Source organism: Myotis lucifugus, unplaced genomic scaffold, assembly GCF_000147115.1.
Source record: "Myotis lucifugus unplaced genomic scaffold, Myoluc2.0 scaffold_3, whole genome shotgun sequence".
In the NCBI taxonomy this organism is placed as follows: Eukaryota; Metazoa; Chordata; class Mammalia; order Chiroptera; family Vespertilionidae; genus Myotis; species Myotis lucifugus.
Window position 1 is genome coordinate 12,809,709 of NW_005871051.1, and position 24,376 is coordinate 12,834,084.

The window sequence follows — 24,376 nt, forward strand, 5'->3', positions numbered from 1 at the left end:
ATACAAAATATTTTAATATGCATGGCACATGCGCGAATCAATGTTCATTTTTAAATTGCCAGTGTGCGTCACATGTACTGGCTGGTCGGTCGGTCACTTAGCCTTTTATATATATAGATGTGCTCTGTGTATGAATATTGTCATTTTGTAACTTAGGGAGGAAGTTCAAACTATACTTAAGAAGCTTGATCATGACCTGTGTGAATCAGAAAGGGAGAAAGAAAAATTATGTATCTGTATTTCTAGAAAGCTCTTCTTGTGTGGGAATGAGCTCCAGGAGCTACTCAGAGTGAAGGACTTGTAAGATAGTAGAAATAATTTGGGGGGATCTGAAAATTTTTTCCTTGAGAACTGGGACTCTCCAAGCCTTACGTTGGTTTACTCTACCAGTTAGACTTTTGGAGGAGATAAATTTTACCACAGATTTCAGGCTTCCTGCCAGAGATTTCTCTGCAACCTTGGTATGGCTATTGGCAAACGGGGTCTTCATGGGGAATAGCAATCCTGCCCACACAGAGAGGTTTGTCCATTCATTCATTGAACAGTATTTAATGAAGACTATTAGATACTACCTAGTAGGTGCTGCGGTATCCAAAGACCATGCTCAGGAGTGGACAGAAACAGCTGGGACCACATGTTCTGATTCTCTGCCCTCCTCCATCGGCTTTAAAGCCTAACTCTGGTCAAACCATTTCTGCTCTTCAGGATTGAAGGAAGTTGTCTTCTGCTGGAATGAGACAAGAGCCTTTCATACTCCTAGCTTTTTCATCACTTCAATCCCTAGAGCTGTGACACTTTTTTTCCATCTTCAAATTCGGGCCTGCTTTAGGTTTGGGCTCCCTCATCTGAAGGGAATTTTGAAAAGCCCCAGCCCAGTGGCAGAGAAGGCATATATGTGACAAATCAGTTTTGTTGTTGATTGACATTTTCTAAGTCACCTCTGACCTGCGTCCTACTTCAACCTGTGCCTACTTTTGCTCTTTCTTCTAACCAGTCTTACTGGCTCCAGGGCTCTAGGTATTTGTCAGTTCTTGGTATTCTTAGAAGTTTTAAATCTTTGCCAATCTAGTGGTTTCAAAAGGCATCTCACTCTGGCTTTCCTTTGAATTTCTATAATTACATAGTGTTTGACTTTTCTTAAGTAATCGTCTTTTGTGTCTGCTCATCTGTGACACTCTGTTCAGGAATTTGCTTTTGTTCTTCTCCCTTATAGTTTTTGTCATTTTCTTATTGGTATTTTGAATTTAGTTAAATTTTGGATACAAATTCTTTGTCAGTTATATGCTTTGCTTCCTGGTTTGTGACTTCTTATATCACATTCATTATGATATATTTGATACACAAAACTCTCAATTTGAATGAAATTTGCTATCAGTTATGAATGCTTGAATACTATATATCTTAACAAGGCGACATCCTAAGCAATGCAACAGAATGAATAGTATTTTGAGAAGCTTTTTAAGGATAGCAGCATTGTGGTTCTAGTACAAATTATTATGGGTATTAATCTATTTACCCATACACACATGCACACACACACACACACACACACACGTCTGGCAGTCTACACAATTTTGAGAAAAATCATGATGTGACTACTAATAGTGAAATGCTGCAATGTCTGGATGCTAATATGTTAAACACATTCTCTGGGATAATGCAATATCCAGATTAATTTAGCCATTTATTATCTAAAGCCATATAATTTTTTGGCTATAAGCATATCTAACATGGCTTAGCTGTTTTTGGTAATTAGCAGCAGTCATTAGAAGTTAGCAAAGAACCTTACTTTTGTTAACTATGGCATATGAACCTACTTTAGTTTTATTCCTAGTAAAATTTAAAATTATTGATTTTTAAGGGATTCTAAATTGAGCTTTCTGGGCTAAACCTGACGGGTTTCTGAGGTAGAATTTTGAGTTTCATTCATTTGCTTCTCTACCTACATTTTCTCTGAAATAGAAAACTTCTCAAAAACACCTTTCTATTGGTATACTTACTTAAAACAACAAAACAAAACAAAACACCTGTACTCTCCTTCCAGAGGCACATGAGGGTTATGAAACCTAATTTAAATTTAAATGTATTCATCCATATGCTAGACATGAATTGAATTTCTCCCATGTGGGAGGTACTCTGCTAGGGACCCTTTCATCCTGCTGGAGGCTCCGATGGACCAGTGGAGAGTCCCAGCTGAAGACCTGTAAGCATCAGCATCTCCCACAGCTTTGCTCAGTGCTCCTGGTCCTCAGCCCTGTTGGACTCAACATTCTTGTTTTCATTGTGAGGGTTTTTACACCAGCTCTGTATTCTTCTGATATAAAAGTCATAGATAATGAAACTCATCTATTTACCTAACTCCTAAGAACTCAATATAGTATCCTTAGAGCACTATAAAAGAGAGTAAAGTAATTTAAAGTGAAATAGTATGTATGTCAATATTTAAAAACTCTAATGAAGCCTGTGGTATAGACCATACCAAGGGGACATAACATTCATGAATGCCTACCTCTAAAACTCTCAAGGCTTTCTAGAGAACCATAAATAACTGAAATTGTCTTTTCTCATATCCTAGTTGTCCTATTCAAAGTCAGAATGCTTCCTTCAGTGTTAGTTTCCAGCCAATAGGCTTAACCAAAAGTTTGTTCACAGAAGTCACTATTTTCAGACTACAGCCTCCCTCCTTCTCATATAACTTCCATTTGCCTTTATTACTTGCCTCATCCTGCCAGCTTACTCTCCTGCATTGGAAAAGCCAACTTTCGGTGGACAAAATAACTATGTGGACATCTCCATCTGTTATTTGACAACTAGAGGCTCGGTGCACAAAAATTTGTGCACTCGGGGGGGAAGAGGGGTTCCTCAGCCCGGCCTGTGCCCTCTCGCAGTCTGGGACCCCTCAGGAGATAATGACCTGCTGGCTTAGGCCTGCTCCTGGGTGGCAGAGGGCAGGCCCAATCCCTAGGTGCAGCCCCTGGTGGGGCTCAGAGCAGGGCTGATTGGGGGGTTGGGGCACCACCCCCTATCACACTCAAGGCAGGGTCAATGGGGAGGTTGCGGAGCCACCCCCTGTGATGCACAGAGCAGGGCCAATCAGGGGGTTGGGGCGCTGCCCCCTGTCACACACAGAGCAGGGCCAATCAGGGGGTTGGGGCAGTGCCCCCCCTCCCGTCACGTACAGAGCAGGGCCCATCAGGGGGTTGGGGAGCTCCCCCCTGTCACTCACAGAGTAGGGCCGATAGGGGAGTTAGGGCACCGCCCCCTGTCACACACACAGCAGGGCGGATCAGGGGGTTGGGGCGATGCCACTGTCACACTCAGGGCAGGGCCTATGGGGAGGTTATGGCTCTACCCCGTCACACACAGAGCAGGGCCCGTGGGGGGAGGGTTGGGGCGCCACCCCCTGTCACACACAGAGCAGGGCTGATCAGGGGGTTGGGATGCCACACCCTGTCATACACAGAGCCGCAGAGCGATCAGGGGGTTTGGGCGCTGCACCCTGTCATGCTGATCTGATGCCAGGAGGCCTTGCGGCTCCGCAGATCCCAGTGCTGGGAGGCATATTACCCTTTTACTATATAGGATAGAGGCCTGGGGGCCAGCTGGTTTGCCCTGAAGGGTGTCCTGGATCAGGGTGGGGGTCCCCACTGGGGTGCCTGGCCAGTCTGGGTGAGGGGCTGAGGGCTGCTTTCAGGCTGGCGGTTTTGACTGCTTTCAGGCTGGCGGGAAGCTCCCAACCACTCCTTTTTATCTTTTCTTTTTTTCTCCTGGGCCAGCTTTAGCTCTGGCTCTAGCTCTGAGGCTTCCGCTGCTGGTTTGTTTGCTGTTCTATAATCGAAACAATGTATAACTTCAGCTCTGAGATCCCAGCCGGCTATATTTGTTAGAATGTTTCAAACTGCCAGCTCAGAGGCCGGCAAGTCAGGCGGGGAACGTTGGAGTCTGCAGTCACGGGAGCAAGCAAGCCTCATGTTCGCTTCCAACTGCCTGGCTGCCGGCCGCCATCTTGGCTGACAGTTAATTTGCATAAGGATACGCTGATTAGCCAATGGGAAGGGTAGCGGTCGTATGCCAATTACCATTTTTCTCTTTTATTAGTGTAGATAGGAGCATGTTCAGGAACCCACTACAATAGAATAAATAATGATTGAGTAAGGTGCTTGCACATATTCATAGTGGATGGGTTTTAAGATTTTAAATAACCTTTTTCTTATAAAGACAAGTTGAAGTCAGTGAAAGGTAAGTGCATTTTTGTGTATCTGTACAGTTGTTATAAATACAATAACTACAAATACAGGATGGTTTAGGTATAGAGATGGAAATAACACACGTTGTCTTGCCAAGAGGGCCATGATATTTGGAAGAGATGAGCAAGCCTTGGGGAAGTTACAAATGTGGTGTAAAATTTCATTTATGTTAAAACCATACAAATTCACTTTGTGTTTATATTAAAAACCTCAAATAACTATGAATAGGGTGATCACCCATTCTGCATCAACATTTTGATAGGGGCAGAAATAGAATGTTGGGGACCAACTATAATTGTTAGAAATATTAATCATGTTCTGTTAACCATGATTGTTTCATTTTGATAAAAGAAGGCACATTCTAACCTGGTTGGGAATCACATGTGGGACCTGGGAGCTCACCTGGAAATGCAGCCCATCCCCTAATCTGGGAGCTGCCTATTATCATGGAAAGATTAACAACCTTGTTGCAGAAACTAGAGCCACCAGCCCTTTGAAGACCCCCAGCTCTTTGCATACCTGCAGGTCTTTGCAAATTGTAACAGCCCATATTAACTGTAAACTGCCCACTTGGCATACCCTTTTGCTTACTTCCCCATATAATCTCTTTCCTTCTACCCAATATAAGCAGTTGACTTATGATGGGGGGAGGCAGTGGGGGGAAGAGCAGGTTTTTGTGGATGACCTGCTACTCTCCCAGTACTGCCAGCATTATTGGAATAAACATTCATATATGATTAAATCCTGTCTCTGTTTAATTGGCTCAAGTAGTGACAGGCGGTGTGGACCAATTGATTGTCCAGTTACAATTTGAAACTAGTGCTGAGTGTAGAATGGTCCTTTCTAGGCTTGCCTGGTCTGCTCATTGAAGACCATCTAGGAACCTGCCCCTGCTCGATAGAGCCAGCAGTGTTCCACAATCATTGCAACAATCCAAAATATCTCTGCATATTTCCAGAACATCCCCTATGTATGACATGGCTCCCACTGAGAATTGCTGCTCTGTGCACTGGTTCTCACCCTGCCCTTAGCATCCTGTGGGTCAGTAGCTCCAAAAGAATACTCGGCCCCTATGTCACCATTGACTTGTCAAAGAGGGCTTCAGATATCCCAGTTTCAGCAGTTCTTCTTGCTAACTCCCTGAGACATCCCCTAGGCACTTACCCCAACCTTCCTGTAGAAAATCAACACCACTGAAATGCAAGTCTATTGAGAGCAGCTTTCCTAAGAACTCTCTCTGTATATTGTGAGATTGCCTAAGAAACAAATTCAAAAACATCACAGTGTCACATTCCTGACTCCCCAGGGCTTTCTTTGCTGAATCCTGAAATAAGAGGAATATATATATGGTTGGGGAAAAGTAAGTTTACAGTTGTTCAGATGGAAAATAACACAGTAATTAATAAATAGTAATATGAGTGTTAGGTCCACACTGAAAGATGTGAGTGCTTAAGAAATTTTATTACATTCTCTCACAGCGGGCTGAGACCAGTGTGCTGGGTGTCAGCCCTGAGGGGATGGTTAGGTTCTCTTATATAGGATAGAAGTATGCAATATAGGGTCAGGTTTTGGGTACATCAGTCAGTCAAGCAGAGAGGAGGGCAGGAGTTGGTAAGAGAGGAGAGTGAGGAAGGCGGTCAAGTGAAGGGGGATTAATTTTATCTTGCTTCTGCAGGCACCAGCTGTCTACTCCAAGCTATGGGAAAAGGCTTATAACAATATATATTTCAGAAAACATGTCCAAGCAGGAGAGATTTAGGGTAGTTCATCCTAACAACGAGAATAAACTGTTTTGTGTATTCACAACTGCAAACCTACTTTTGTCCCACCCTGTATATTCCTTTAGCTCCAAGTGAGTTTCATCCTCTTTAGATGCCATGGTCTTGACATACCTTGTGCTTTCTTCTAAACCCCCCCTTCCAACAAAGCCAAATCAGGACTTGTGGAGCCTGAAGGCTTATAAATCTGAGGGTCTTCTTTAAGAAAAAATATAAAAATTCCAAAATAAAATAAATATGTATGTACTAGTAGAAAGAAAAAAGAAATCACAATAAAGTACCAATGCTGAAAAGGTGACAAAAACTAAAAAACTCACAAAACCCAGGAAAATAGCACACCACTATAAATTAAATGTTTGACACACTAATACATTATACCAACATTTGGCTGCATGATTTTTTGACAACAATTTTGCAATATCATTTTCTACAGAGAAAAGAGAAAATGATTAAGTCTTTTCTTTACCAGTATTGATTAAAATATTATATTTGATCATTGGCAACTTACAAAAGTATTTTTTCTTTGTTTCTACAGCTATTGGTGTTGTCATGTAAATTGTTAGAATTTTTAAATTTAGGAAAAATATGTCTTACTTGAGTGGTAAGATTTCCCAGCATAACAAATTTATATATACCATGAGTGTTCTTAAATACTGTTTGATTTGACAACTCTTTTTAGGCAATTGTCATTGGCATCCCATAGTGTTAGCATATTATGAATATAGGTGTGTTTTTTTTTTTTCAGTGTCAGTACTTCATGTTAAATCAGCAGGAACTTAAGAATTTGTAGAAATATTAGATCAGACCATTTTAGGCCAAGAAAAGAGAGTGTGCAAAAAGACCTATGTGGAAAACATATAGAGAACTGTAACATATTTATGGTGTGTACAAAGAGGAAGCAATCAGCAATTAAGCTAGATAAGAGTGTCTGGCCAGGGAAAGAAATGTGATCTGGTGACAAATGTTGGTGAGTGATTAAGGCTCTCTTCTCATGCCCTTAGGTTTAGGAATCAAATGCCTTTTGATAGATCACTAAGCTTATAAAGGGCCATAGAGTGTTAAGTTTATTAGCATTGGAGACAGACAGAGGTTAACCGGAGTACCACCTCTTAAACTTAGTAGCTAGGTAATTATTTTAGCATAACATAACTTTACGGAGAAGTGACTATAAGCTACACAAATATATCCTCTAAACCTCATATATGTATCTCAGATTTAATATACTCTTAGCCAATCCCCCAAAGTGCCAGTAACTACGTCAATGCCACCAGACACCAGGGAAAATATAGTGGAGGGGTTGTTAGGATAGAAATATACGTAGCAGTTTTATAAATTTTACAAAATATATGACCATGTGCAGATATTATTAGGACCCTTCCCCAGGGTCTTGGAAGATGCTCATGATAGTGAGAGGCCATACAGTTTAAGCTTTTTTAACTTTAGGTTGAATCTGTCTCCCTTAAAGGACACAGGAACATATCTGCAAATTGAATCCTCAGGCCAGCCCAGGTATCCCAGAACTCCCCAAACAATGCAAAGTAGCTCTAATTACTACCCTAGGCTACTTATAAATACTGACACTCTCCTTGCACAGTGCCAGGCCGACCTAGAAAGCCACAAATAGACCGTCTCTGATGGGTGTGCCAACCGGATGTCAAGGATGATTAGTGAGAAAGGAAAGAAGCCCTCCTTCCCCTACCGACTTCAGGGCCATGCAGAGCAGAGTGCGACAGAGGTCTAGAAAGCAGCTGCCACATGGTCTGGAGGGTGCGCATCCCTGCAGAATTGCAATTATCTCCTTCACTTTGAAAGGTTGTCCACTTTTGCCTTTACATACTTCACTGTCTTCTGCAGAGTTTCCCAATTTTTACTTCACGTATATTTGTTCATAGTAGAGGGCTCATTTGTAAGAAATGAAGGCTTATTCTTTACTCTTGTCATTTTACCCCTCAAAGGTTTTGCACAGCAATTTGGGATTGCAAACAATGAGATCTATATCCTTGTTTGTTGGCTTGTTTGTAAGTTGCTTAGTATATAACTCTGTGGAATGCATTGGGACCTAAAGTGCTAGATGGAGAGCAGATTTCCAAAGGGAAGGGTTGGGACAGGGTCACACTTTCGTTACCTGTGTGTTCCTTAAGCAAGTTGTCTTCTCTTGGCTTCAGTTTCTCTTTCTGAATGTTAAGGAAATAAGATCTTCCTGATGCTACAAAACAGTTCATGAAGATTAAATAAGGTGGTGTATATAAAAGAGATTTCCAAAGTGTAATTGCAGAAGTGGGTAGGTTTTATTTCACCCTCTTGCTTTGTCACCTTTCTGTTCTCTCACTCAGTGCGAGAGTCGAAATATACATAGCAGTTTTATAAATTTTACAAAATATATGGCTATGTGCAGATATTATTAGGAACCTTCCCCAAGATCTTGGAAGATGCTCAAGATATCCATTATAGTGTGACACTGTTGAGTACCCAGAGGAATACTGCCTCAGTAGGAGTACAGTTAATGATAAATGTCACCACTGTATTGCTTATAGTATTCTCTGGTTCAAATGGATTTTGAATAAGGGAAACATAATTTGGAAAATAAGGTATCAGATCAGGAATACATGTAAGCAGAGAATCACATGGAGGAATGAAGCATCAAAGGCTATGTGTTTGACAGAGGTAAATGGAGCATGAAAAATGAGACAAATACTTAGTGTCTATTATATGGTGGACTCTGTTCTTAGAGCTTGGAATGAACTGTTGAACTAAATGGCCAAAGATCCCTGTCCTTGTGAAGTTTTTATTCTAATGATTTAGAGCAAGCATGTCAAACTCAAAGGCTAACACGGGCCAAATAAACAAGGTTTAAGTTTATCTGGGCCGCAAAAACAAACAAACAAAAAGCTTCAATTTTCATAGAAACATAGGTTTATTTCAATAGAGACATGCTGAATACAAAGGGCTGAAATAAATGAGTCATGGTTAACATAAAATAATAGAACATTTTAATAAAAATTAATATATTTTCTTGAACATTAACTTACCAGACACTGAATAACTGCACAAATTAATAAGCGTCACGCAAATAAACCTATTTTTATTGTTCTCTGAAAGCAAAATATTTCCTGTTGCGCACACCAAACAAGTCAGCCCAAGACTAATGACGTGGCAATTGGCTGCTAAAATATTCGCTGCTAGTATTAGTGGAGAGAAATGGTGCACATGCGCATAAGGTGCGTAAGGGAAATGAATGCAACACGATTATAATAATCAGTCATTAGCAAACGTTGTAGTTCATTGTTAATAATTATGTATAACAGGATATTGTAAAAATTAAGTTATGAAATTTTTATTAAAACGTTTCTTACATACCGTTATATTGGCTGGGTCGCAAAAATATTTGCCATGGGCCACATGTGGCCTGTGGGCTGTGAGCTTGACATGCTTGATTTTGAGTACCCAAGAAAGGCTATGCTGTGGCAGACTTGTACAGAATTTTTGAAATATTAACAAAATACTTGGAAGGAAAATGAGAATAGGTAAATTATGGATTTGTCTTTGTTGCTTATTTAATTGCAATACTGTACTTTCATTATGAAACAAGTTTGGATGGGGTAGTCTTGGAAGGATGTGTCAATGAACGAAAGGTTGCAGGGAAAGAGAGCAGACTGTTTAATCTAGATTTCATATTTGTTTGAAATGACTTTGATAAAGAGGTGATTGGAGATATGGATTCTCAAGTCTCATCTCCCCTATCCCACTACTGAGCTAATTATTTCAGGCTATCGTGGTTTCTTTGAGTCATTAAATTGCTCATATAATTTACTGATTTACTCATTCATTCATTATTTCATTTATTCATAAACTAACAAACAGCTACAATATACTGGTTATTATGCCATACCGTGAAGATTAATAAAACAGCGAGCACTGAGAAAATTCAAATGTAGCTAAGGCCTAAGAGTGACACCGGAGAGGCAGTGGGGTCGTCTGCACATGTAAAAGTGTTTTCTAATCCTCCAAATGCTAAGCTGTGGACTCCACGCAAGGACAACTCACTCTAATCCTCTGCCCTTGCCAAGGGTCATTTAATTAGAGGGATTTTGCTTAGTTACTCTACTGTTCAGAATCCTTTCTGTCGTGGCTGGTCAAGAATTTGCTGGGATGAGCTAAAAGGCAAAATGACAATAATTGGAAACAAAATGTCTTTGTTCCCTTTCCCTCTGAGCAACAGACTTCACCTTATAAGCACCATATTGGTGGAGACGGCCTCTTTATTGAGCCTGCTGACAGGCACGCGGCATATTTATAACAGCTGAGGATAGCATGCCCTGACGAGTGAACTTCATTCCTAGACTGCCATGTAGTCTCCTGTGACTGACAGTGATTTGTCCCCTGTGATTCTTTCGCTTTCTTCCTGACTATTCATAAAGCAGCGTCTGACAGCCTAATTTTCTATTGCTAATAATACTAAAGAGCAGTGTAATTTTCAAATTTCTCTTAGACTTTTCCATGTTAAATTATTTTCAATAAACACTTCTTCCCTTGTCCCATCTTCTATGGCTTACCAAGGTTTGATGACAGTGTTTATGCTTCTTGCTAAATAATTTCTCAGAGATGTAAGCTAAGGATCATATACACTCTCTTTGATTCTGTTTGGCATTAAGTCAAACATAGATTTGAGGGTATTAGAGAAAATTTTTTATGTAATTTAGAGGTTGGATTAAAGGAATACTTTATTTCATATTCAACAAATTTCAGAGAGAGGAAGGGAAAGGAAGAGAGAAATAGAAACATCAATGATGAGAGAGAATCATTGATCAGCTGCCCCTCACAATCTAGATTGTGTCCTGACTGGGAATCGAACCATGACCTTCTGGTTTATGGGTTGATGCTCGACCACCGAGGCACACCAGCCGGGCATATTCAACAAATATTTTAATGCCTATTATGCATTAGACACCTTATTAGGACTTGGGTATGTAAAGATGAATACATATAACATAACTGTGAGCCCTAGAAGAACTCACAGCTAAGAAAGGGAAAAAACATCATACAACCATGACATACTAGTACAGAGGTTCTCAACCTGTGGGTCGCGACCCTTTGGAGGTCGAATGACCCTTTCACAGGGGTCACCTAAGACCATCGGAAAACAAATATATAATTAGATATTGTTTTTGTGATTAATCACTATGCTTTAATTATGTTCAATTTGTAACAATGAAAATACATCCTGCATATCAGATATTTACATTATGATTCATAACAGTAGCAAAATTATAGTTATGAGGTAGCAACAAAAATAATTTTATAGTTGGGGGTCACCACCACAGGAGGAACTGTATTGAAGGGTTGCGGCATTAGGAAGGTTGAGAACCACTGTACTAGTAGGTACCAATGTTATCTCTATTTCACAGTTAAGAAAGCCCTGGCTGAGAGAAGTTAAATGACTTGCCAAAAGCCATACTGTTAGCACATGATGAAGGTAGGATTCAGGCCTAGATGGTTTGATACTAGTACCTAGACTCCTAAGCACAATTATATATTTCCTTTTTTAGTGTCTAAGAACACATTGAATTTATATCCATCTTTATTCTTATTTTGTACATAACTATCCATATTCGACCAGTTATGCCTCTCTGTTGGCTTTCTGTTCACTGATATCTGTGATATTTACACTCAGAGTCAGTAGAACAGGAATGAGGGAGAGAAAGTCGTTTGCTGTTCTTTCTCTCCCAAGCTAATAATAGTATGTTTCCTTAGACTGAAGCTATGCCCAGGGACCACAGGTCATCATTTCATCATTTCTATCCCTCAGCTGTAATTTACTTTTATGTGCTGTTGGACTCCCGCAGGCACCCTTGAAGGAATTTGTTTCCATTACAGGACAAACTTTGCCACTCAAAGGTCAAGCTTCCACGCTCGATAAATAAGTTTACATCATCATCCCGATTTCCTCCAGAATCTCATTTTTGGTTTTATGTGGCTTTGTTTTTTGAGTCATATCCTCCCTTCCATTCCTTTAAACCAGCGGTTCTCAACCTGTGGGTTGCGACCCCTTAGGGGGTCGAACGACCCTTTCATAGGGGTCGCCGAAGACCATTGGAAAACACATATATAATTACATATTGTTTTTGTGATTAATCACTATGCTTTAATTATGTTCAATTTGTAATAATGAAAATGCATCCTGCATTTAAATTACGATTCATAACAGTAACAAAGTTACAGTTATGAAGTAGCAACGAAAATAATTTTATGGTTGGGGGTCACCACAACATGAGGAACTGTATTAAAGGGTCGCGGCATTAGGAAGGTTGAGAACCACTGCTTTAGATAGTGCTGTTACTGTTGGGTGAAAAGCATCATCTTCACTGTGGAAACCCCCTTTCAGGGCTGGACTCCTGCAGAGATCGGCTGAATCAGGAGGCTGTGCATCATGTTCAGGATAGAGTCTTCAGTGGTTAACTCTACAGTGGCAGGTGGTAATAAGTCCTCCAGAACATCCAGAGAAATAGAATTGCCTTCTTTTCCTTGGTGACTTCAGGTTGGAAGAGAAACGTTTTTTCAGATGAGTGGGCTGGGTCATCCCAGAGCAGGGCTGACCTGTTAGAAGCAGCATTGCCCTGTCGTGTATGAGCAGCATGGCTATGTGCCCTTATTGTGAATATCCACCATTCCAGATCAAGTTACCTTGTCATTCAGCTACAGACTCCAGGGTGTTTTCAATGCACAATCTCTATAATGTAAATATGGAATTATTTTTGTTCTTTCATGAGTTTCAAGCATAGATCTTGAAGAAATCTGGCTTGACTCCCATGCCCTTTGGCAGCCAACATATATTTTTCACCCAATGAGACCTCTAGCATCGTTCCGGTGGAACATACTCTGAGACAAATTTTTGTAGCATCTCCTTTTGTATTTTATAATCATACAATCTCCAAATACTTTTAAGAGAGAAGACCTGTTATAATTTCCCTCTTTTATGTCACTCTAGTAGAAGATAATAGGTATGATACCAGTGATAATATATCTGTCACCAATTAAGTATTTACTATGTGGCAGGAACTATGCCAAGATTTTGCATACTTTATATCATGCATCAGGAGGAAGATTCCAATTCTCTTTTGTCAAATGAGGACCCTGGGGCGTAAAGAGGATAAATAACTTGCTTAAGGTCATAGAACACAGACAATCTGATTCCAAACCCTACAGTCCCACCCTGTATATACTTCAGTGTTTGAAGAATTTCCTGCTTCCCATGCTGTTTTTCTAAACGTGTTCTGTTGCCACTCAATTTCTCCAGTCAGAATGGTTTTTAAATTGTACTCACAGATCTATTTTCTTCTTTTATACAGTATTTATAGTAGCTGATTTTGACAGCTGAGAATAGTACCATATAAATAATGATGTAAGACCTCAGGCAAATCACTTAACCCCTTTGAACTTCAGTTTCCTCATTTGTAAGATGATGAAATAATAATACTTGCCTCACAGGCTTGTTCGAAGATCAAATGCAATAACATAAGCAAAGTACTCTCAATGAATAAATGTTCACTCAATTCCCTTCCTTTCCCATCCCTTTCCTTGTAAGTCCCAGGATAAGGAAATGTGGCAAGGCTCATGACAAATTTGAATAATATAAGGATTGCTGAGTGATTAAATAGTTTCTCATCTGATTCCCAAAAGGATTTGAAGTGGCTTAATGAATATAAAAGTAATATAATATTATAAACATGTTATTATTCCCTCATTTCATCCTACCTGTTACACTATTCTCCCCATTAATTTCATTAATTTAGTCTGATAGTCATTCAGTCATGTAGATCTTCAATATTTGATTGCATACTACTGTTTGTCAGATACTGTTTTGCATGCTAGACTACTCTTTACTATGGCCCAATTGTTCTTTCTTCTTCCTTCATTCCTAGTAGTAGTAGAAAGGAAGTTTAACCTTCCATTCACTCATCACTGTACTATAATTTGACTTTTGACTTTTTTGTTATGGTCTTCAAATGTCTTCCTAAATATTAAACTCAAAGATGTAATTTGCTTCTTTACCTTTGTTACTATGTCTGTTGCATTCTCTTCTTCCTTCTTAAAACTTTCTGGTGGTTTCTCTCTCTCTCTCTCTCTCTCTCTCTCTCTCTCTCTCTCTCTCTCTTGCCTTTCTTTCTTTCTTTCTTTCTTTCTTTCTTTCTTTCTTTCTTTCTTTCTTTTATTTTTTGATAGTATAGTCTCCTTTTTTTCCCTTTTCTCCTACTTTAAAACTTTTCTGACTCTGTTAAACATCTTTGCATTATCTATTCCTTAAATGTTGGCCCATAAATTGTAAGTCTTAATACATTTTTCTGTCTATTGCTTTGTTATTATTTTACTTACTATTTATATGTTAGTGACACTAGATATGAATGTTCAAACTAAAATTGTCTTTAAAGACTTAGACTCATGTATGTTATTGTTGACTGAACATCTCAAGCATCCCAACCTAAAAATAAGTAAAACCAATTTATTTCCCCCGACAAATATATACTTGTTCCATTTACATTTTCCATACGTCTACACAGTCATAGTGCTTGGAACCAACCATATATATCAAATGCATTTGAAAGTTCTCAATTTTTTTTAAAAAATATTTTCATTGATTTTTAGAGAGAGAGGAAGGGAGAGGAAGAAAGAGAAACAGAGGGCAGAACATCGATAGGCTGCCTCCTGTATGCCTCCCCACCCCCTTACCCCCCACCTGGGCATGTGCCCTGACCTGGAAGTGAATCGGCAATCTTTTGGTACATTGGACAATGTTCAACCAACTGAGCCACACCAGCCAGTGCGTAGGATATATTCTTCAACTTTTCTTATCCCTGAATTTTCCTTGTCCAATCAATCACCAGGTCTTCTCATATCACTTTCCATATATCACCCCTTCATTCTGATGATCTCTGTCCTGGTTAGGGCTGTTAGCCTTCTTTATCCACCCCATACTTCAGTCTCTCAACTCATTCCTACGCTCAAGTGCACAAGCTCAAATCCACCCTCTACCCATCTCAGAATGATGCTCAGCATAGAAATCATAATCTGGACATGCTCATCTTTTGCTTGAAGTTTCCAAGTACTCTTTATTGTATACATCAGTAGTTTTCACAAATGGTTCTTTGAAAAAATCAGGGTCCATGTAGTGATGGACCCTGAGTGGGGAAATTTGAGTGGGAAGGGCTAGTACAGTTCCTGCCTTCTGGTTGTATTCTTACTCTGTCTTCCCTTCTTCTTCTTCTTTTTTTTAAATATATTTTATTGATTTTTTACAGAGAGGAAGGGAGAGGGATAGAAAGTTATAAACATCGATCAGCTGCCTCCTGCACACCCCCTACTAGGAATGTGCCTGAAACCAAGGTACATGCCCTTGACTGGAATCGAACCCGGAACCCTTTGGTCCACAGGCCAACGCTCTATCCACTGAGCCAAACCAGTGAGGGCTCTGTCTTCCCTTCTTAACTAGATTAGTTCTACTTTTCTTTTTATAGATTGTAGTTCTGCATGGCATTTCATTGGGGGCAAAATGATGGAGGAGGTGGAAGGAAGGGAATTGACAGTTTTTATGAATTTTGAAAGCCACCAGCCTGAATGGTACTCAAGATCAACAACCCTCTGCATAACCTAGCCTCTGACCTCACCAGTCTCATCTCTTAAAGCTCTCTTGCATTTTAATTTATGCTCCGTCACATTCATGTAGCCACTTACTTAATAAAGGAAAGATGGGATTTTACTGTGCTACTGCCCTCAGAAGTATATTCAGGTTGAATTAGGCCAGTTCTAATTTTGTTTCCTCTTGGATGCATGAATCTGCTTTACATTGCACAGTTGTTTCATAGAATCGAGATCCTGAATACTAATCCTTTCAGTTTTTCATGCTTATTTCCAGGAGGTTGGCTTTTTTCCCTTGCTATTCAGAGGGATCCCATCCTTTTCATCAGTATAACAGGTGGCCCTATAAAACTGAGCAGCTGTGAGTCTTTCTAAGAGACCCTCTGGGATGAGTTGAGAGCCACATTTGACCTGTTTATGTTTTGGGAAGTTGTTTTATTTTTTTTTAAATTCTCTTTCTAGATTACTTTAAAAATGAACCATACAATGCTATCCATTAAATAGGCAAGTATTTCCTAGTCAGGAAACTCAGCTGAGTGGGAAGCTGAATCTAAAATTAAGATGGCTTCCATTTGCCTAAGTGCCATTCTCAATATAATATACTTTTCAAAAACATTCATTAATATGCATTTTGAGACTTAATTTAGAAGCAGAGCCTGTCATTGATCACCTCTCTGTTTACATTTTAGCAGGCCACTGAGAGTGTACTGTTAGATTCTCTTATAAGCTTTTTCCTTCACCTTTCCCTCTTTATTAGCCCCCAGACCATCCTCTGGGATCTTTATTAAAAAGATCAAGAGAGGTTTTAGATTTCATAAATATTGCAGTAGCTCCATGCTCTTTGGAGAGTGGCTTCTTTAGATCGAAATGGCTTCCTATGGGGTAGAGAGGTTTGAAAGCCAATAAACCAGAAAGAGTAAAACAAAAAGCTATCTTCAATAAACACAGAAACACCTCAGTACATGGGCCAAATAAGTATGTACCATCATGTAAAAGATACTTAGTTCTTTTTAAAACCTAGGGATTGTCTGCAAAATATGATGCTGGCATGCAGGAGTCTCTGGGATAAGGTCCTTAAAAAGCTGAAGGGAGTTCTGTTAACCTTTCAAAAAATTGATCACCACCGTTGTAAAAGTCTCTGGTGAGAAAATATGCCATTCTGCTGAGGGCTGTATATTTTGGAAAAGCTGTTTGGTGTTCACTTTTGTTTTTGAGCTCACACAGACTCAAATTCCAGGATAGGAAATGAGTAGCTCATGAATAAATGGTTATGTTCATGATTAGTTGGGGAATCTTCCATACCTGGGTCTCAAGTTTGTCAGTGAGTGTTAGAAGTTTTCGGTACAGGGAAGGCAAGGGTGAAGGATGAAGAACAGAGAATGAGAGAGTTAACAAAAAGGCACAAAAAGCTCACACGAACACTTGTGTGTAGAGATCCTATATAATGCTCTGGCAGCTTTTATAAGGTCTTGAAATGTAATTTATACCCAAGGAGACCTTACTGTTAATTTGCGACAAAATAAAGCAAACAAAGGAAATGCTCTCCAGGTCTGAGAAACTCCAGCAGCTCCGCTGTTGCCCAGAGGCTGGAACTCTGAAGCTTCTCAAAACATGCCTGGTGGTTGGTTATGGAGGTTTTTGCTTCTAATACTGGCCATTCACCTGAAATATTAACATGTAGAGGAAACAGAGTCAAACAGGAACTGATTTGATAGTCTGGAGTCTTACCCATACTCATGATGTGACTGGGGCAAAGGGGTGTGAGGGGTTTCCGGTTTCTTCTCCACACCCCCAAATTCATTCTCATGGTGGTTACCATGGAGGCAAATGACTATCAAATTGATGATCTGGAGCAATGCCCTTGCTCTCAGTGGCCAGCAGCCATAACTAAGTGAGGCAGCCTACTATAGTGGGAAGAACATGGGTCTTACACCACCCAGACAGCCTGGGCTTGAATCCAGGCTTTCCTATAATTTAGCTGTGTGAGTTTGGAGAATTTAGCTAACCTCTTTGAATCACATTATTATTTTTTTGTAAAATCGGATAACAATATCTATTTTATAACAGTTACTAGAGGACTAGAGAAAATAAATGTAAAGCACCTAGTTTAGTTCTTGGTTCATAAAAAAAATTAGTAAATAATGTGGCTTAACACAAAGTGTGGTTTTAGAATGGGTGCAAAAGGGCAAGCAGTGGGTGAGAAGTTTAACCCAATTTAACATCCTCCCTATGTGACACATTTACATCCCCCTTCCCCTTTGAATCAATAGTTTCAGGCTTTAAAATAATTTCCCTCCTTCACTTGCCAAGTAGTAATCATTATATCTGGGTTGAGATTAATAGTACAAGGAACCACTAGTAAATATAACATGATATATCAAGGCTAACATGAAAATTTCAGCTAATTGTTTGGGGTTACAAGTCTCCATAAAACCTATATCTGCATTATCTTTTGATCCTCAGACACCTATTTTGTGTGTTTCTATATGTGTGTATGTCTGTATATTTTTTAAAAAATATGTTTTTATTGATTTTTAGAGAGAGGAAGGGAGGGGGATAGAGAGACAGAAGCTTTGATGAGAGACATTGATAGGCTGCCTCCTGCATGCCCCCCACTGGGGATTGAGCCCACAACTTGGGCATGTGCCCTGACTGGGAATCAAACCACCATGACCTCCTGGTTCATGGGCCCATGCTCAACTACTGAACCAAATGGCTGGATAGTATTATCATATTCTTGAACACAATGGCCACTATGACTAAAGAGGATATAGCGGGCATTGAAAAGTAGTAGGAGATTATAAAAGTAAGCTGGACAAGATGATGGCAAATGATGTAGTGCTCAGTATGATTTTGCAAGCTATTTACCCAATCTATTTATAGAAAAAGCAGATGGATCACAAATAAATAAGATGTGACGGTGCGATAACAATGAAACCCATAAGGAGAATAGTACATCTCAAAAAGTGAAATATTAAAGTAAGTCAGACTGCAGTAGTTTATAGTCTTATAGGGAAATTTTAACATGAGAGGGTAAATCCTCCTTGGTAAGGCCTCTACTGGCCATCGAGTGTTTAAACATTAGGCTTGATCTCTATTCTAATCGATGACACATCTCTTGAGAATGGAAACTTCACAGCTCTTATAATCACATTTTTAAATGTTAATAATTGCTCTTCACTTTCAAAAGGATTTCCTAAAACATTTTTGCTGCTATTTTATTTTAATTCTGCTGCGTTTTAAAATATATTTCTTCATAGTCAGTACTCAGTGGAAATGAGGAACAGCTGGTCAACATCTTGCATATCATAATCTATCATGTATATAATAATTATTATTAATGTGCCGGGAGAATGGCCTCTTTTCCCAGATAACATATACTCTTCCTTTAATCTACCTTCATAAATCCTCTTCCATATCATTTTAATTCTTTGGAATTATAATTACTATCTAAATTTAATATTTTCTACCTGATTAGTAGTTAATTTTTTTCTAATTTACACCAAATCAGATTAAAAATTATTCTCATAAAGAATGATCTGATAAATTATCTGTATAACCCATGCTAAAATTACCTGGCTACTGGGGAAAGACAATTTTTAATGTGTTTTTAATATTGCCAAAGTGTTACACTAAATAGGTTAATTCCTACGCTTTATCTCATTGTATTAAGATAGTCAAAGACACCTGGAATGTGTTGGTTGTTCTTTGCTGTGCTATTAGCCAACAGCTTGCAAAATTCATAAATGTAACATAAAGTAAAAGGGTCTCATTATTCCCAAGGCAAACTATACATTCATTGGTCTCTCATCCAATTCCTGGGGCAAAGAAGGTGTTATAAATTCATAGAGAAGAAAGGTGATTCCTTAGGGCTCTGCTTAGGGTATAAGAAGTTGGGGGAAGAGCCACAAGGGTATCTTTCTCAAATCTTTACTATGAGAACTCTGTGAGGCCCCTGTAGGTAAGAACTCATGAAAGTGTGGAACTGCTTCTAAGACTGTGGGTCCCCAGGAGTTTCTCACTTTTAAGTAGTCCACACTCAGCCTTCATCAGTTTGTCAAAGGGACCACCTATGTTTTCTACAGCCTATGGCTCTCGCCCCTTCTCCTTCAGGTAGGCAGATAGTTTCTGTCTCCAGATACCAGGTTTGCGGAGACCTCAGCTCTTTCACAGGACCAAGGAAAATCACTGATTTTCAGTGTGTTCTTTCTTTTCTCCTCCTCCTCCTCCTTCTCCCCCTCCTGCTCCTTCTCCTCCTCCTCCTCTTCCTCCTCCTTCCCCCTACTCCTCCTCCTCCTTTTTGTTTTTTTGTAAGAAGGAGAATGACAACTTCCTACCTTTTTATACGAGGGATCTAAAACTGGAAGTTCTGACTGCTATTGAAGTCTTGGAAGTTTAGATTTTTCTCTTATGTAGTACTTATTTGAAATAAAAATAATTCCATTGTTAATGACTTGTTTTTTTCCAATTAATTTTTTAAAATGGCATTTCCTCATATTTCCAGTATTTTTCTTTTTGCTCATCCATAGTTCCATGAAATGGGGACTTAGGTGTAACTAGACTGGAATGGACAAATAGTGGCTGATCTTAGCATCAGGGACAAGGTTCTTTTACTTGCAAACCTGAGCATTCTGGAATTTATTTTGCTTTGGTTTCAAGTTGTTTATCATAAACACTTCAGACAGGCTAATGGTCACGTGTTTAAGAGGAAAGGTGAATGGTATAAACAAAAAAAACGAGAGAGCCGGTAGAATAGGGCTGGCCATTTCAATGGATCATAAAAGGAAGACACAATTTGACTATATCATTCCCTGGAGAGCTCCCTGGTGTGGGTTTATGAACACTGGGAGAAAGGCCAAGTTAGGTCTAATTATAGTAGTTTAACACTGCGATTTAAATGCCCAATCTTTTTTTAGTTCTTTTTTTCTTCCTTTCTATTATTATTATGTTTTTAAATTTTGAATTGAGCTCAGCTTTATACTTTGACCTTTCTATTATGTTTGCTAAATGCTTTAATTAGCCATCACTTCCCTATTTTTCCTGAAAAATTAAGAGATGAGAATCTATTTACCTATAGGCATTGAAAGATAAATATATTCATAATAAAATAAAAAAATAAAAAATGTTGCTACAAATACAAGCCCACCATTACTCCTGCTTCTTTGCTGCCTTTGTGTTTTAGGTGATTGATTTCTCTTTAAAGACAATCCAGAAAAATATTTTTGAATAATATAATTTGGGCTCTGGACCTTATTGAGGGAAAGGTTCTTTTTCTCTATGGCTATTTAGAGTATTTCTCCTCTTTTTCTTCCCCCCACCCAAAAATGCTTGTTTTTCCATGTTATTTCTTAAGATGGTGAGAAACTCTTTGCTTTTCATTGTGAATTTTGAAGTGGCACACATATGCTTTCTTGGTATAATACTATAGTTTAGTAGTTCTCAAATTTTGGGGGAGGGTCACAGGTTCCACTGAAAAATTATGAAAGCTGAAGAATCTTTTTACAGAGTGACAATGTTCTTTACCTATGGACTTTAGAAGGAAGACAAGAGGATGTGTTGGGAATGACTGGACTTGCTGTGCACAAGAACAATACTGCATTTACTGAGTGTGATTATTTATATAGTAAATTATAAATGACACTCAAGTAGTCTTCTGTTCCCCTTTTCAAAGGAACTAAGCATAATCTTGACCAGTGTGACTAAGGGAATGGCCTTGCTATGACTGGGTGCCTTTGTTTTCCTTTGATGTCATCATATTTCACTGGAAGGCTGGCTTTTTGCTTCATAGACTTATTAGCAGTTCTTAGATTTTGCTTATGAATTTGAACAAAATACAGATTTTGACAACTGAGAGTTGATCTCTTACAGAAGACTGCTTTGCTCTAACATGCACTACAGTATTTTGACTTTAGCAGGGCGAAGCTTCTATATCTTTTCAACTTGATGTTACAGAGTTGCTGTCCGTGCCCTTTAAATAATCATTTAGGTATGGAATAAGGCATTCAGCAAAGCCTTACTGTCAGGAGCAGTGGGGAGAAATAGGCCTCTATCTGCCTGTGTAAAAATGGTGAAGAAAAAAGCAGTTCCATCACAATAGACAAACACCAACAGGATGCTATAGGTCCTAGCAGACTTAGATTGACCTTGCTAAATTTTCATGGTTTGTATTCTTGAAATATGTGTATAAGCATGTATAATTTTCTAGTATATCATGTATATGCATATACATTATAGTTTGTATGTATGAATGTAATCACCATTCCAGTTAGTTCTCTCAAATCTATGCAAAATGTGCTGTGGTTTTAAAAATGACTTGATACTATTTGTAAGGGGAATGATAACATTCATGTGATTAACATGAACTAATTAAACTGAAATGTCCCAGGCTATTGTTTGCGAGGCAGTGATTACATGGTGTAAGGGAAATGTCATGATGGTGCGTTCATATGGGATAGGCTTTCATGAACAAAAATAAGGTGTGAAAGGTTTGTTTATGCTTGTTGTATAATTCCTCTGTATCAAGATCTGATAGTGATTACATAGTGCTAAGAATACAGGATTTGGAATTAAAAAATAAATACTGAAAAACCAGAAATAAAAGTCCCAGGTTTACCACTCACTTGCTGTGAGCCCTTTATTACCCCCAGGATAGGAACTTGTGAGGAAGGATAATAACGGGACTTTACTCGCTGGGTTGCTGGGGATTACCTGACATCTTTCATGTGAAGAGCTTTGTGGAGTGCCCGGCATATAACACACGCTCAATAAAGAATACCTATTATCGCTGCTACTGCATTGCCTCCTCAGAGGCAGTTCTCACCGAGGACTATTACCAGGGTTGGAGCTCTTGGGTGTGAGGGACAGTTAACCCACATGGGCTAATCCTACCTCTGTATAAGGTTCAGAGTAAACATCATCATTTTCTTGTCTATTTCTATGAACAGACTAAAAACTGCTACTTCTGTTTTCTTTGAAGTCGTATTTGCTAAGAGCACGCTCATCAACTCTAGAATAGTGTCTACAATTTTAGTAACTGCCTTCTCTGCTCAGCTTGTTAATTAAAGCAGTTTATTGCTTAGCAAGGCATATTTTACCTTTGAGCTTTAATTCCTTCTGCTGTTCTCTCTGAAATGGATCCAATTCCCAGAGATGTTTGTCAGACTAGGTTGCTGATGCACCATAAGATAACCAGATGACTCCATGGTTGTGTTCCTGATATTCTTACAACCATGAGTTAGACCTGGCATATACTTTTCTCCTCCTTTTTAGTAAACTGTTCTCTATTAACCAATCTATTGATACCTTTATCAAAGCCCTCCAAAGAGATACCTCTAGAAAGGAATGATGGTAATTCTCAATTACATTCAAGTTATCTGACTAATTTTTCTAAGTATTTTGTTTCAAAGATGGTACTAAGGTTAAGCCTACTTTTGAAGCACAAGAATTAATATCCTCCATAGGATGTGCCTATGTAAGCTTAGTGAAGTGTCCAATAAAGACCAGAACATTTCTGGTTCACGTAGAGTTTATTTTTAATGTCAGAACATCCTCTTAACTGTTCTACTAGGGCATGAGCTTCTGTGCTTATTTCTTACGATGTCTACCCTTTGCTCTGTTATTTCCCCATACACAATTCAGTGATTTTCCAAATTCAAGAGACCAAGTATTATTTGTTTCGCCTTTTCTTTGTATGATGGAATATAAGCTTCTTTTTCCTTATTATATGATTGGGGTATATTTTTCAATTATAATTTTATTTTAATTTCTCTCTATAGGAAGTTTTAATATTGTTTTAAGAAATACGATAGTTCACACTTCTCTAGAAATGACACCATCTAGGGATTTTATGCAACGCTCTACTCAATTTCCACATCTTTCATGGGTTAGGCTTTGTTGAATATTATCCAGTTAATTCTCTTAAACTTTAAAGGGAATACTCCTCCTCCTTATTTCATATATGAAGAAATCGGGGAACAGAGAATTATAGTAATTTCCCATGGTCTTAGATTGGGTAAATGTTTAGAACCGAGATTCACACTCAGGACTACACATTTGAAAGCCTTTGCTCATTTCTCTAGATAACACCAAATTCATAAAAGTGACATTTATGTTGCTGGAACTAAAGTCTACAAAGTCTCAAAGGAAATGCTCGACTTTGAACATGCACTTCCATTATCATCTGCCTTTCCTATCACTGACATTGAGTCCTGAGAGAATGCCTTTTATGTGCCCAAACACATAACAATATGGGATTCTAAATGATAGTAATGTTAAAAATATTTTCCGCAGTGTCATTTCAGGAACTAATCTATGGTATAATAATCTCTTCAGTGTGATGCTTTCTCTGCTGTGAAGAGAAAGCACGGGCTTTAATATATCGTGATGTCTCTTTTATTTGTGTCTTTCAAGTTTTGGTTTAGTGCTTATAAATTACTTATAACAGATTTGCAAGTGATACCTTATTTAGTCATCAAATTTGTAGCATGATCTAGACACTTGCTAAATGACTTTATGCAAATTTCATATGCTGAAGCGTCCTGGTTTTGGATGTCTTTATGTATACAAAAACCTTATAACCTGGCACCCTTAGGACATTGAGATTTCAGAGTTAGGGCTAATTTACACTTTGTGGGCTATCTGTGTTATCAAGGTTCTATTTTATATAGCTACTAATTTTGGCTGCCATAATTTTAACTACTTTTGAAGACATCTGATAACAGA